Source organism: Camelus ferus, chromosome 3 (assembly GCF_009834535.1).
Source record: "Camelus ferus isolate YT-003-E chromosome 3, BCGSAC_Cfer_1.0, whole genome shotgun sequence".
Lineage (NCBI taxonomy): Eukaryota > Metazoa > Chordata > Mammalia > Artiodactyla > Camelidae > Camelus > Camelus ferus.
The window spans coordinates 13192269-13207831 of NC_045698.1; positions in this window are offsets into that span (position 1 = coordinate 13192269).

The following is a 15563-nucleotide window of genomic DNA, read 5'->3' on the forward strand; positions in this document are numbered from 1 at the left end:
TTAATCCCAGAAGAAATCACTGAAGAGTTCATTGTGGAAAGAATATGAGCCAACATGTTTTAAATCAGCCATTCTGGCTGCTGTATTGATGACACAATATAGAAGAGCTCATGTGAAAACACAGGGAGAAATATTTGCAGTTATATAGGACAGGTGCGTTAGAGGCTTGTCCTGGGGTGGCAGCATTGAAGGTGCTGGGACCTGTCAAGGAATGATTGGCTTCTGGATATATTCTGAAGGTATACATCATACATTTTTGATATACTGCATACAGGTTGGCAGATTAATTTAGGAAGCAAAGCTTATTTTAAGGATTTGTAGACTGGCAGCATCATATGCTCTGAGGGAAAATATTGTGAAATTACTGATTTTGGAAGGAAAGCAGTACTGTTATATGTATAAAGTGTGAAGATGTCTATTAGTTCTGAAACCTATTAAGGAGTTGAGTCTGTAAATCAGAATAGAGTTGACTGAAGAAAATAGAGAGATGATTTTGAAAGTCATAGAGTGGATCGTAAGTAGAGATGAGAAGGGGGCTAAAGACTATGCCCTGGGGCATTCCTGTGTTGAGAATTTGGAGAGGTGAAGAGATACCATGAAACAAGAATGGGGACCCTTGTCCACTGAGGGGAGAATAGAACCAAGAGAGTGTGTCATTCTAGGAGTCCAGTGAAAATAATTCTTTCTAGAAGGAAGCACTAAACCATTGGTTCTGAAACTGCTGATAACTTCAATAAAATAGGTATTGAGAACTGAACATTAGTTTTAATGTGGAGATTATTGGTGAGGTTAACAGAGGCAGTTTTGGTATTCTGATGGAGCAAAACCTGATTTAAGTGAATTTAAGAAAACATAGGAAGAGAGGAAATGTATACAACAGTTACGTAGAACTATTGTGAGATTTGATTGTAAGTGGGAAAGAAAAATGGTGTGGTAGTATCAGATGGTAGAGTCAGAAAGATTTTTTTCTTAATATATGATAGTAAAACATGTTTGAAATGCTAATATGACCAATTTGGTTGAGTGAGAAAAACTGATGAGGCTAAAGAGAGAAGCTAATTGCTGGAGCAATGCACTGGGGGAGAGAGATTGCGTCCCATGCACATCTAGAGCAAATGACCTTTGACCAGAGTAGGATGCATTGGGTTTGGAGTCCATCACCTCTTACTGAATATTTTTAGCATCCACCTTTCAGATTTGGTGCTTAAGGGCTGATTACTCTAACTCCAATTGTTTTCCAGTGAACTAGCAGTCCAGAGAGTGAGAGCTGGAATTATGGATACTTGCATCCAAATGGATTCATTTTCTATACCCTTGATGAAGCTTCTGTGCCTAGGAGCCACCATCAGTGTCCATATTTCTCTTTGGAGGTGCTCATATACTGTGTTTTATTTTACATGTCCTATATGGCCTGGTGTGGTTGCCAGGTCTGTCAGTACATTAAGAGCTTCATTTCTAAATCTTGTGGCCCCTACACCTTTAACACACTTAGTTTCTGTGTATTCTGTTTGAAGTAGATCAATGCCAATAGATCCAAAGATCCACTCTTGTCCTCAAGACCTTGAACCTCTGAATAAAAGAGATGGTGGGCTCTTACTGATCACTGAATGAAGAGCTACTGAGCTACTGTATTTTCTCTTCCTCAGGGCACCATGTTTACTACAGGTTAACTTCTCCATTTTCTTGTGTTTTATATATCTTTTGACATACATATGTCATACTTTTCAGACTGATTTCTTCTCTGCCGACCTTTTTATTCCTCTGGTCATTTAAAGTGGAATCAGGAAGAGTTGGAGGAGATCATGGGATTATGATCCTTGGGTGATGTCTTTATTTTCTAGGAATTCCAAAGTATGGCTTTTGAAGTTTAAATAAATCTCAACCTTAAATGATTTCTCATGACTGATAAAAATAAAACCTTGCACAATTTGACGCCTGTGCAGTTTCAGATCCTTCTCCCTCATTTGTATTTCTATAAACTCTGGGTTCTAGTAAAGCTATTCTTTTCCTCTTGAAGTAAATAAGACAAATCTTATTTCCTCAAATGTCTACCATTTATTTTATACAAACAATTCTGCTGAATTGCCAGGCTCATTTATTTTTATAAATGTGATCAGGCAATTTTGTCTCTATCTCTGAATCTGTAGTTAATCTTTCCTCCCTCATGTTCCATTACTCAGATTAGGATGAAAGTTAGGGTGTTTGTGGCTTGTATGGTTCCACTTCATTGTGTGCACATATGTTCATACTGAAAGGACTATAAGCATAGAGCTTATTTATTACTTAGGTGAATTTCTGTCACTTCCTTGTAACACTCTCAAGCTAAACATCTCACTATAAGTTTTATTTTTCTTCTAACCTTTTTTTTGGGGTAAAGATTAGTGAATATTTCTTGTTTAATTTTTTTCCACCCCAAAATACTTAGCCCTCAGTCTAACAAAGAGGAAGAATTTCATCAATGTTTGTTGAATGAGACTTCTGGATATTTTGTTTTAACCTGAGTTAAAGGTTACAGTGGTAAGAACACAAGAAATTCTGGGTGGTACAAAACATCCAGAATTTGAGCAGGAAATACAGATGCAAACAAATAGTTCTTTGGATAGTATTAGGTCATCAGGTTCTAACAGGAAAAGTAGTCACGTTTTCAGTGAGAATATCACCAATTGTTCTGAGTCTCATATTTGTTGTTTTCCTAGACCACAGTTCTGCTCAGTTTATTTAGCAGCAGTTTATCGTAATTCTAATAAATATATACTCACGATGAAAATATTCAATAAAATTTAAATAAATTAACAAGTTGTGTTTTATAACACTCAAGCAATGCATCTAAATGTGCAAAGCATTTTGCCTGCTTGACATAATCACCTTTTTTCTTTTTTTATTTAAATGAGATCACAAAGTGCATCAAAGCCACCAACAATTAATTCCTACAAGACCACAGGGACTTCTGAGGTTGCCCACCGGCAGATTTTTGTACAATGATTCCCCTCTTTGAAAGAATATTGATTTTCCTCAAGATTCTTTACAATCTTAACAGAAAATAAGCTATTAGTTTAGGAAAATAGGAATTACATTCTTGGATAATTTGTGGGTATGGGATTAGTTCTATGAAAGGAGAAAAATCAATGCTACAAATCTATTATCTTTATTTAGAGAGACAAAGAAATCCTTCAATCAATAGTTGTTAGTTTTTCATCTCTGCTTTGTTACTACTGTGACGTCTTTATAAAACCCACTGCCTTTTCACTCACGGCATCAACTGCTCTTTATTAGACGACAGTGTTTTACGGATGCTGTAAGTTAATTGTGTCAATGTTTGAACTTAAGAACTATAATTAATACAATGCTTTGACTTCCCCGTAGGCACAGGTGTTCCTGGTTATAAAAACGAAATGCTGTGATTAGTTTTATGACTGAGAAGCAAACTTCGTAACAATGAAATGCTCAGAAACTCTGAATAGAATGACAATTACTCTGTGAAAAATGTAACTTTTAATATAGCAGGAGAGAGGAAGAAAACACTGCTGTAATGATTATTGTATCCAATATTTGACACAAGTTGCATTTGAATCGAATTTAGGTAGATTCAAGAATATTAAAGGAAAAAGTATCTTTAAAAGCTTACTTCACAGTAATATGGGGGAAAAAGTGAATTCATTGAACAATATACCATCCAAAATGGAAAAAAAAAGTTAAACAATTGTGCAAATTATTTTTTAATTTGGATGACAGTGGTTAGTTCATACTCTCCTACACATAGGATCTCAATGGAATTTTAAACGTTTCTACTCATAAAATTCAGAAAACCAGTGTCTCTCTAAAGAATGAATGTGATTTCAATACCAGAAGAAATAACATACAAAATAGATTTTGTAAAAATACAGTCTCCACTTAAAATTATTTCCATCTATCAAAAGGAGCTAGAAAAATTTTCAAGAGGTTTTTGGTTTGATTATTTGATTTTGTTGTTGTTGTTGTTGCTTTTTTGTTTGTGGTGGTAGTGGGTAAGATGGAGTCATTTTTCTTCCTTATTTTTTTCTTCATCTCTCTATGTTTAACTTAAAAACAAAAATCACATACACGAAAGATTTGGACAACAAAAATAAAACATTTATTCCAGTGATAAGCTACAAATCAAAAATGCTATGTTCAAAAACTAACGTACAAGAAGTTTCTTGGTCTGTATCTGAAGTTCTGTAGGCCAAAGACTGTTTATTATGATTACTTTCTCTCTCTTTTTTTTTTTTTTTTTTTTTTTTTTTTAGCTGACAGAGAGCTGATTGGCTCACATTATTTTTCCTCCACCTACACTTAAATTCTGAATCTGGTCAGGGAGGCACTGCACATTTTCTGTAACACCCTGCTGGTAATTGAAGAACTGAAGCATGCTGCACCTGAGCGAAGAGCCCCGGAGCCTTGAGCCAGCTCTCAGCATCCCGCCTTGGCTGGGTGAATTGTCCCTCTATTTGGAAGCTGTATTTCAAAGATTGTGCCTCGGATGTAGGGAGTTTCTGATCAAAGACAAATGGAGCATCCTAAAGGAAAGAGGCATACCCAGTGTACCATTTACTGTAACAGATTTCCAGCCTTTTTCTCTGAGTATTTTTCAGGAAATAGCAGATCCTCAAAAAAAAAATACCATATGAAGTAAGTAATAATGAGAATGAAGGCAGCATGGGACCTTGAAGGATAATGCTAATATTTAATAACATATTAACTGGAAAAATTTTAAAAAGCAGGAAATAAGACACTAAACTAAGTACTATGAAATCGAGTAGAAAAAAAAATTGAACAAATATATTTTGGAGATCATCACAAGGAAATTACTAAAATAAGATATCTAAAATTGAATCTTAAAAAGAGTATTTGTCTCTAAGAACCGAAACTAAAGTCCAGGAGTCTTTCAAAGGGGGAAAGTGCTCATCCAGAGGAGGCACTAAATTCCCCTGTCCTCAACTTTCATGTCTACTACTTCCTGAATTCTCTACTTCTCTGACTCTCTCTCTCCCTCAGACTCTTTGGATCCAGGGAATGTTCTTACACTTTAGTGTTTGGTTTTTTTTTTTCTCCTGAGTCTGCAAGGTCAATCTTTAAAGTATGGGTTAGATATACAATGTAATTATCGAGTTTTGATTTGCGGGTTTTTCCTGTTGTGCAGAAAACTACAACCCCCTAGGCACCTGTTTTTCTGCTCCCCTCAGTTACCACTGGCTGAGCATCTTTGGGAATCTGTGCAGTAAATGGCCTTGCAGGAGCTTATTTCTTTCAAGGCATCCTGAGATATCTTAATGTTGAAATATGATTGTTCCACACAAAATGCGGTTTGCAGTGTATTAGCTTTTGAAGAATATTTTATTGCAAAACTGAAGTGTGATTATAGCTGCTGTTTTAGCCAAGAGTGCTTTTGTTTAAACCGCCTGCTGCCCTGGTCCCTGGATGATACATATTTATACAGTGTTCTGTAAACTTTAAGAAAAGAGCAGTATTTTCATGAAATACATTTAACCGGGCTTTGTTGCTTCTGGGAAGGAAATTAGGGTATCATTTGTGATTCTCTTCACATGAAAGCAGAAAGTGCAAAGGATAATCTTTGTTTGATATGGAGTATGATAATAATTGTTTTCCGAAACCAAAGTGTTTGAATCTGCTAAGAGACTCTTGAAAAATGGGAATAAATATGTTAATGTTCGTAGAAACAGCTTGTGATTTAATAAAAAAAAAGAAATTCTTAAAAATGTTATAAACTTGCTTTTGAAAAAGAAACCCTGAATAACTTACTTAGTTCAAGAGTTATTAAATATTTCCATGAAAAATTAATGGACAAATGCTTGTATACATGCATGTTGAAATTTTTATATTATAATAACAGCTAAGAGAAAATTTTTATAACAAATCACAAAACTATTAAGATTAAGATATGGTTGTCAAACATCCTATTCTAATAGACCTGAAGAAATAATAAGTATCTCCAGGCACACAGATTCACATAAACATCATTTCACTTTTAGCAGAGAACCTAGACTACTGATGGAGGATACCTACTGGAATATATAAGGCCTCACAGCAAAAATTATATAGGGCACATTTATACATTGTTTTAATTAAATTTTTAAACTGAAAATGTGCAGCAAGCTCTCATCATATCTAAAGATGGAACCTCTACTCTGTTGTACAGATAATGTCATTCCAGATACTTTATATATGAAGAGAGCTAGAATTTTGTAGAATCCCCCTTGAAAGTGAGTTTTGCACCCAATTCCAATGTGTTCGGGGTATTTCCCGCCACACCAGGAAGCCATTCTGGAACACCAGCTGCGTATCTTACAATTCAACTCAGTCTCTCACTGTCCACTTGGAGACAGCAACATCAGATCCACAGATTAAGAACTTGGTCCTACAAGACTACCTCTATCAAGCCCCCCCCCCAATTTAAATGCCAATCAAAAATCCATCTTGTCACCTATGCTTCTGACTTACCCACTATAGATTGGAGGTTCCATCAACCTCCTTGGGTTTGGTTAATTTGCTAGAGCAGCTCATGATCTCAGAGAAACATTGTATATACTAGGTCACCAGTTTATTATAAAAGGGTATAATTCAGGAATAGCCAGATGGAAGAGCTGCATAGGGAAAGGAAGGGGGAAACAGCACAGGGCTTCCAGGCCCTCACCCCAAATCTCCAGGTGCTCACTAATCCAGAAGCTCTCCAAGCCCCACCCTTTTGGATTTTTTTAATGGAGGCTGCATTACATAGGCATGATCAATTAAATAATTGTCAGTGATTGAACTCAATCTCCAGCCCCTCTCCTCTCCCTGAAGGTCAAGTGATGGGACCAAAAGTTTCAACCCCCCTAAACACCTGATTGGCTCCACTGGCAACTATCCCCAACCCTAGATTACTGAGGGGCTTTCCAAAAGTCACCTCATTATTATACAAAACACACTTTATAGCTCTTATCACTTAGGAAATTCCAAGGTTTTAGGAATTCTGCATTAGAAATGAGGACAAAGACCTCATTTCTTATATATATTTCTTATAAATCATAATATCACAACATATTATGAGTTTGTGTAATACTTACTTATGATAAGACTGATGCTATGCATATTTGACAAAATACTTTAAAGTTTTATTGCATCATAATAGAGGATACAGAATATAAATGTATCTTATTACTGGTAATGTTAACCTTGATCAGTTGGTTAACATTGGGTCTTCCAGGATTCGCCACTATTACCATTTTTTTCCCTTTCCATACTTTATTTTTCAGCAATGAGTCACTAATTACTGTCCATACTCAACCTGAGAGTTGGGAGATAAAACTTCACCTCTTCGAGAAGTCCAAGAATTTGGGGGTATATGATTAAACAATCATAGAAATTAATAAGTATTTGGGGGAGACACTTTGTGCATATAAAAATCTCCTTTTTCTCCTTAAAGTTTCACTACTAATCTTAGTATACTTCGGTTGATCTTGTCTGCAGCAACTTTCTTGACTGTTCTAATGTTAATTTTCTATTTCTCTCATCCCTTCTGTGTTTTAAAATTGGATTTTCTCTGTAAGAACATGCAAATGAAATCTCCTGCCCTTTTGTAGCTTGTATTATTCCATTATACAGTCCTCTCCCTACCTCAAAATTGTCACCTACAGAATCCCCTGTATTCTCACTTATCCAAGAATAATTTGAATGCTGTCTTCTTGTCCACTCCTATTTCTGTCAAAGCTGTTAGAGATTCAGAGTCTACTGTTTGATCCACTTAATGCCTTGGAACCTCAATTTCCTGACTTTTTCACCCTTACTTTGTTCATTTGTTCCCAGGGTCATGCCTTAGGCTACAGGTCACCTTCAGACGACTTTAGGAATATGTCAGGTAAGATAAAATACAGAAAAATAATGCCCTAGGCCAAAGGAATTTGAGGGAACTGCGACAAACAGGAGATAACAGCCTGAAAGAATAAAATTCAAATTTCTTATTTATTTACTGAAGCCAAACAAATCCAAGCAACTCTTCAGGTTGCTGTTATTCTTATTGTCATCAGTTTGTGCATTTTGACTGAGAACAATAACTTATGAAAGAAAACACTTACTTCAAATATCATATCCATCGACCTCTGCCTCTTGTTTTTTCAGTCTCCTCGCTCTTGTACTCTTACAGGTAGAACTACTGAACTTCAGTGAGGCTTCCTATCTACTCATTACCCTGATCCCACTAACCACACACTCCTTCTAAACTCACCTCTTTGTCTAGTTTAGACCCCGCGGTCCATTTCTAAATTGCATTCTTCGAAATATGAATAATCCCTGCGTTTCTCTCTCCATCTCCGATAACTGGGGACACTTCAGTGCCAGTTGAACGCAAGTATCTATTCTCTTTTCTATGTGACCTGAAAGAACAGAATGTTCACACTAGCTCTGCTTTAAGTTGAACTGCACAAACCCCAAATAATGGTACCTCATCCTGGCCATTTTCAGTTGGATGGCCTACTAGGTTATGCTTTGATTTTCCTGGGATAGCAGAATTGAATTTCTCCTCCTCAAGCCTCCTACTCCTCCGATCCAACTGTGTGGAAGTTCCCTTCACCTTACTTCCTGTAAAACATTCTCCCTGATTTTGTCAAGACTTTGACTCTTTCCATTAGGGCTTCTTTCCACTAACATTATCAATTTCCTATTCTACCACGTAATTTCTCACCACTTTTTCCAACCTTCTTTTCTCTGTGCATTACTTTCCCTACTAAGGGCATCACAAAAAGCCTTGTTGGTCAACACCAAAGTCTAGGAATCATAAACAATTATGATCATTCTGTAATATCCCAAATCCAATCTCAGTAAGTTTTGTAAAATTATTCCAACATATTTTGTGTATAGTCAAGATCTCAGCGCTTACACTGTTACCCACCTAGTTCAAGACAACATCATCTCTCAGAGAACTACAATGCTGGTTATTGATAGGCTGAGACTCACATAAAACACCATGATTTTCATCTCAGATTAAATATTAGTTCACTAATAAAAGTTTTCAAAACTCTTCCAGCTAAAGCAACCTCTATCCTCTACCATAGGAGTTGTCTATCGTGTTAAGATGTCTTATTTTCCTGTATGAGCACTTTTAAATTTAAATTATTTATTATTTACAAATACATTGCTCTTGCTACCTCTTTAAAATATGCTCTGTGATGTCAGAGACTTGCCATCAAGGAAGCCTTAAAACCTGGAGTAAATTAGTAGAAAAATTAATAAATACGTTAATCTCATTAACATGAAAGCATGCCAGATAACAGTCAGCCCCATGAAGTGGAAAAAAAAAAAATTAACAATCAGAGCGCTCCCTGTCTTTTGACAAATGACTTAAAATTAGACAAAAAATGCAGATCTGGCCAATAGAACATGAGGGGAAAGTCTATCCTGGAATGTCTTGGAAAAGTTACTTGCTTTCCTAAAAGAGACTCAAGAGAGGCATGGCTCTATGTGGAGGTGACGTACTTCGAGGGGTCCCAGTTCAGCTGCAGATACAGGGAGAGTGGTTCACCTGCTGAGGTTTTCTGGACAGAGAGCTGTAAAGAATTCAAGTCTCTGATGTTTGATCCACTATTTACCGCTCTGTAGACATCTTCCTTCTGGGATTCCTGTGTTATAGTAATGTCTCCTTTAACACTCAAATTTTTAAAAAGTTTTCTTTGTGTTAAATTTTTATAGCTGGCTTTTCTGTTACCAGCAGCCCAAAGCATCATAACAAATATAAACTTTTTTTTCTTTTTGCTCCCTTTCACAGCAAAGCTCTTCCAAAATTTACACTCTTTTGTTATGCTAATACCTCACTTTTAGTTCACTTTTCAACCCACCACAATCTGGTTTCCCTCCTTACTACACCAGAAGGGAAGTCTACATATTACATGGTCATCAATGACCTCTATGTTACCAGTTTCAGGAAAGAATATTGTATTCCCATTACATCGTAAATATCAGAAGACAGCATAAATGTGTATCTTCCCTTTGTTTGAATTCTTGATTCCTTTGATAATCAGTGAGCCCCCCTTTTTAGAGTTGGATCATTTAAATGTTTTGCTTATAGGCAAAGTATTAAAATTACTTCTTTCTTGTGTATTTTTTCTTTGCAGTGTAACTCTTGCATAATGTCCAAGAAATACGCTAAACAGATCAGAATTTCCTACCGTATCTCTTCCCAGATGCTAATCCAGCATGCAATACCCTTTCCACATCACTCCTTAAAGTGTGCTTCTTACCTAATTTTTTAATTAGAGATATTATGGGTAGCATTAGTTTGCTGGGTATTTCAAATCACTAGCATATAATTATACAGCTGCATTTAAAATTAAATAATATGCATATGAATAAGTTTTGATTTATCATTTTAGAATCTCTTAATATCTTTAAATTAACATCAAACTAAGATAATCCAGGATTAAAACTCAATACTGCAAATCATGTGTGTGTGTTTGTGTGCATGCCAATGTTCCAGTTCACATAATTTATAACCAGAAAAATTGTTGGACTAAATTTTGGTATATGGAAGTTGTGAACACTTGAATTTAAATTTTGCCAAGGTGATAGTTATAAATGTTAAGAATCATAGTTTTTAAATGTGTCCCTGTGTCTATGCTTATAGCAGAGCAAGGTGGTGGCTCTTAAAGATCTTTTTTGTTGTACTGAAAGACATTGGCATCTTTTTTTGATACATTGTACTGAGGTTTTTTCCGGTATGTTTTACCTAAGAATATATGGCAGAATATATATTCTTAAAAACATACTCAGTGACTTCTACTTTATGAACCTGTGTAAGAAATATATTGATAATGTGGAGATTCATTAAGAAAAACAAAATAAACTTCCTGATTCTCACCCAACATGTAAAGAGCTCGAAAGTCATCATCCCGTCCAAACAACAGTAAGAAGTGAGACAAACTGGAAGTCAGCAAGTTTTTTCACACCTGTCACAGAACTGAGGTCACAGGATAAATAGCTGGCCCCCAGATTGGAGTGACAGGCAGGCAGATACAGAGATTCACAATTTACCTGAGCAGAAACCCATGAGGAGAAACCTCTGTGAGAACCAATCTCCTGGGGTCAGAAAAGCTAATCTGTATTTGTAGGACTGCTGTAGACTCACTGAAGAAGTCTGAGAGGTAAAACTCTCATAGGGGCCACTCTTAGGAGGAGTTCCCCACAGTTGTGTCCGTTTTACCTCGAGGAGCCTTACCAGGTTTTTGCAGTAAAGATCAGAGGGAAGCTCCCTCAAGTTTGCATCACGGAGCGGGAAAAGCCAGGGCGTTCTGCTCTTCTTAGCAGGCATGCCCTCAACAGAACCCATTTTACTAGTTCCTGAACTAAAGGGTTTTACCAGAACCTGATCAGCCTGGGAAAGGGGAAATACCCAGCTCCAGCCTCTTCTAGTCATCCTACCCCACTGAAGGCTGACAAGCATTTGTGAAGTTCACAGCACGGGGGTGCAGGCTCACAGAACTGAGACCCAACCACAGGACGACAGAAGGCCTCTCCTCCCAGCAGACCATACGACACTAGAGGCCTATTTACCAGAGGTCCTTTTACCCAGTACATCGTGTGTAGCTATCAAGAAAAAATAACAAGGCATATTAAAATATAAAAAAAAAAACCTCCCATAATTTGAAGAGAGAGAGCAAGCATCAGAACCATATTTAGAAATGGCAGTGATGTTGGAATTATCCAACCAGGAATTTAAAATAACCACATTTAATATGCTAAGGGCTATAATGAAAAAAGTAGACAACACGGAAGAACATACGTTCAATGTATGTGGAGAAATGGAAATTCTAAGATAAAGTCAAAAAGAAATGGTAGAAATGAAAAACACTGTAATAGGTGGGACACTGCTGAGGAAAGAATCTGAATTTGATTGTAGGTAAATAGAAACTTCCAAACAAAAATGTAAAGAGAAAAAAACTGAAAAACAAACAAAACCCCCAGAATATCCAAGAAAGGTGGGACAACTACAAACAGTGGAACACATGCATAACACTGTTACCAGAAGGAGACGAAGGATAAATGAAGCAATGTTTGAAGTGATAATAACTGAGCATCTCCAAAAATTAAGGGCATCAATAAAAAGACAGAGATAGTCATAGCAGATTAAAAAAAAAAAAATAGACCAAGATACACGTTGTCTACAAGAAATCTACTTTAAATATAAAAACACATGTGTATTAAGAGTAAGTGGGTGAAGGAGGATAAACCATGCTAACATTAATTAAAAGAAAGCTGGAATAGCTACACTAATCACAGACAGAGCCGACTTCAGATCAGGAGAACTATTGGGGAAAGATGGCGTTGCATAATGAGGTAGGGGTCAGTTCTCCAAGAACACACAGCAATCCAAACGTGTACGTGCCTAAAACAGAGTCAAATACGTATTATGTGGGTGCATATTTAATGATTCCCTTAAAAGTATTATAATATAAAGACTCAGAAAGATAGATAGATATTGTACGTATTATCTCACATATGTATGAATATGTGTTTAAAATGTATTTTTTAAACTTAAGAACAAGTGTATTATATATGTCTTTAATAATTTATGAATAAAAGAAAGAAAGCATTCTTAGCATCATCTAGAACATTCATCTCTAACCAATATCTGACGATTTTAATGCAGAAGTAGGCATTCCAGTAAAATCAGGAACTCACAAGGATTTGCATCATTATCAGTCTCATTTAAGAACTCTAAATTTTGAAAACAATGCAATCAGAATCTAACATAAAATAATAGAAAAAACTCACTGAATTAAAGAGTAACAAATTCTATTTTTGAGCCTGCATATTTACAAGGATATATATTAAAAAAAAAAAACTAAGTGAAGAATATGAATGATAACATGCATACTTGGAGAACACCCACATAATAATATTGTGTTATAATTTGAAAATGAAGAAAGCAGAGAATCCAATGCCTGTTTTGATTGCATGTTAGAAAATATTACACGTTTGAAATTGGCATGATAATAAATAGAAAAAAATCAACAGACTAGGTAAGGGAAGCATAAAAAGAAAAAGAGAAAATTGAAACAGTAAATGATAAATTTATCTTACAAAACAATGTGAAGTAGATATTTAGCAAATGGACCAAATACAATTTTTGAGCACCCAAGGAATATGGTAAATCATTAGAAGATGGGGTCATGTGGAAGACAACCACAGCACGTACAACTGAAAATGTATCAGCAGTGACTCTCTCTTCCTCTTTCTTGGGAACCATATGGTCACTTATGTCTGCTCGCCAAACACATCTACTCCACATCTCTCTCTGCATTACAGCTTCTACTCCCTCAAAATTTCACTCTTCTGAAATGTTCGTTTGACTAATCATCTTGATGGCTACATGTTGTCTCCAGGCCTAGCACTACAAATTTGCACTTTGGCTTGTAAAACTTACAATATCTTCTTGATTTGTTAAAAAGTATTTCGTAAAAAAAATAGATATGATGGTTTCTCCTTGAGGTGGCATCGTATATTAGACATCTGACCCCTAAATGAATGCTTTCTGCAATGTCTATTGGTGGAGAGAAAGTAGTTCCTACAGAGAAGGGACTTGAGTTGAAAAATAGAGCAAACACTATTAATTCCCTAAATGATATCCCATTCTTCTCTTTTACCACAGTGAACAAATTCTAATTTTGTTTGGGGGTAGCAATGAAAATAAACTTATCTTTTTATTCTTTGCAGATAGCAATGGGCACAGGACATATTTTTGCCTGATATAAAGAAGAGTTTACTGGATGTTTGGCCCTTCTAGGTCTTCAACTTAGATCTTCAATGACTATTTGAACAATTATACCATCTTGGAACTATCTGCCTAGACTTTCAGGGCTTCAAATAAACTCTATTTTGAATTTCAAGCAAGCTATATTTGGATTTGACATATGTAGTCAAATGCAAAACTAATTGATGGAAAATACCTTAAAACATTTCTACTACATTTCACATCACTCCCCATTAAAACGTGGAACCTTATGTTCATGCATATAGTCCTCAAAATCCCTGCCCATCCTGATCAACTCGGTCATGTGTAGTCACTAGAGCCGTCAGACTTTCTGAACTGGAGGGAACACGCTATCTTATCCCCCTGTTGCGTACGGGTGAGATGTCGTGGGGCCATTTCTTTCAGATTTCCCAGTACTCAGAACACCGTTACCATCACAATCAGGTGTACACAATTCCCATCTTGAGCTCTGTTGATTAAATGATGTCAGCATGCTACATGTGTAACAGTAATGAAAAATAAGCCTATAGTAATAAGCAGACAAACAAAAACAAAATGAAATGTGGAATACATAGAATTCGCCAGAATATGACTGTACTGCAAGAGACCATTTCTGCAGGAGAGAGATGCCACTTCCTCTGAGCTGGTGAACTACAGATGTGGCACAACCTTTGAGGAAAGCCACTTATGATAGGGTGTCAGGTAAATTGTGAACTGCGCACTAGATACCAGTTTTCACATATTTACCAGTTAATGAACTAATTTCCATATTCAGAGATTTCGCTATGACAACGAATGTCTGCTAAGAGGATGCCCCTTCTCAACAATCTCAACCAATTAGGCATCCACTCACATAATATGTGCTGTAGCAAGACATTTTAAGCAAAGCACCGCTGACTTCCTTAGTCTGCAGGCAGAAAATTCTGCAAGAATAAGACTGCCTGCTGTGATGTTTGAACAGACAGAGATGCCCCTAACAGACCATGGGTTCTCCTGGCGATAGGACCTTCCTGACGCTTCAGTGAAATTTTTATTCGACTTGGGAACCAATGGTAAAGCCAGGAGCTGGTGTGATCCTGCGATTTTCCATTTGCTTCAGCAATCCTCAGCACAGCTAGACAGCCTGTTCTAAACAGCTGCGTCTGGTGCAGAAGAAAAATGACGGATGGGCTTCCGTTGCTTAGAAACAATATAGCACAGGGCTGCATCTTCCAGTGTTGCTGTGCACTAAAGGCTCCTCATGTCAGACTCCTATTTAGAGACTGAGGACAGAGACAAGCTGCAGAGAATCTTGACACATCACCCCCATTCTCCATCCTTCCCCAGCTTTAGAATGAGAGTCAGTGTGCTAAGAGGTGGAAAGTTGGGTGTAGATGGAAATACCCTATAGAGACCTAAGATGCCAGAATCCCTTATAATTCCTTCTTCACGTTCCCATTCCAACTGACAGTTCCCCTAATTGTCTTTAAAAAAAATCAGTGCATGTAAGTCACAAAAAGCTACTTCAACAAAGATTGTGACTACTGTCAGTCAAAAAAGTACCTGGTGCGTTTCTATACAAAATCCAGTTATCCCACCTTAATAGTTTCACTGTCTGCTTTAGACAAATGGGATTTTATAATTTTGCTTAATTATCCTCTTTTACCTGTGAACTTTCAGCAGGGAATGCAGGACAATTTTTGTCTCTTTTGAAGTCCAGTAGAAATGACACACAGGGTCATAGATATTCCTCTTTGGCTGCAAATCTTGTCAATCTTTCCCCTTCATTGGGCATGAGCTACAAAGTGATGGAATCAGTTTATAATTG